Source organism: Limulus polyphemus, unplaced genomic scaffold, assembly GCF_000517525.1.
Source record: "Limulus polyphemus unplaced genomic scaffold, Limulus_polyphemus-2.1.2 Scaffold3742, whole genome shotgun sequence".
Lineage (NCBI taxonomy): Eukaryota > Metazoa > Arthropoda > Merostomata > Xiphosura > Limulidae > Limulus > Limulus polyphemus.
The window spans coordinates 98,401-99,128 of record NW_013669352.1 but is presented as its reverse complement, the minus strand read 5'-3'; the positions used below and the strand labels follow the sequence as shown (position 1 = coordinate 99,128).

Here is a 728-nt window from a genome sequence, read left to right as displayed (position 1 = left end):
TACGTGTTACCAGCGTCACGTGACTTCCGCTGTCGTAATAGTAGTCAATCATGAATGGATGAACCTTTTTTTTTTAAACAATAGTTCTGTAATGATTGTTGACAGGTTAACAGCACGCTATCGCAAGTTTCATCTACAAAATTTATTCTGAGGTGCTGACATCAAGATGATTTTATTATTGACAGAGGCTGTCTTTCCAAATTATCAGGTATCTCCTGTTACCTGTGACGTATTTCCGCACACGCCGATTAGGCCTAGGCTTAGGGCAGCAAAATTTCGGCATCATCCTTATTTTTTGCTTTCTTTTTAAACCGCTCAAGTGAATAAAAATATCTAATGACGTACACAATACTAATAATTGGTTTTTCAAAATAAGATTCGCGATTGTTTTCCTGCTGCTCCTTACCTCTTTCTTATTGCTTGTAAGCCGCTGTTTTTGACCTCGCTGCCCTAAAAAGTTTTGTAGCTCTTAGTTGAGACTATGTTCACTCCACGAAGCGCGGGAGTGGCAAAAACATTAATACGCAACTATCTGTTATACATGCGATCCTATCACCTATTTTAACCACTCGCAGTAGTGTGTTGTCTTTTAGTCAGTCGGTAGACACTAAAATGACGTCACATAAGGGGGATGTTTAACGTTGCAATTTGTACTGTCGTGACGTCAATAAAATGTGCGCATGCCATGAATCACGAGAAGAATTATGTACTCTGTAAGCTACAACACA

The 728-nt window shown here is 39.1% G+C and overlaps 1 protein-coding gene across 2 annotated transcripts in view; it reads right to left on the bottom strand.

The window, feature by feature from the left end:
- LOC106469958 (SPARC-related modular calcium-binding protein 1-like) overlaps positions 1 to 728 on the bottom strand; it is a 104,244-nt gene that overhangs the window by 8,219 nt on the left and 95,297 nt on the right. The gene's annotated exons all lie outside the window — the stretch shown is intronic.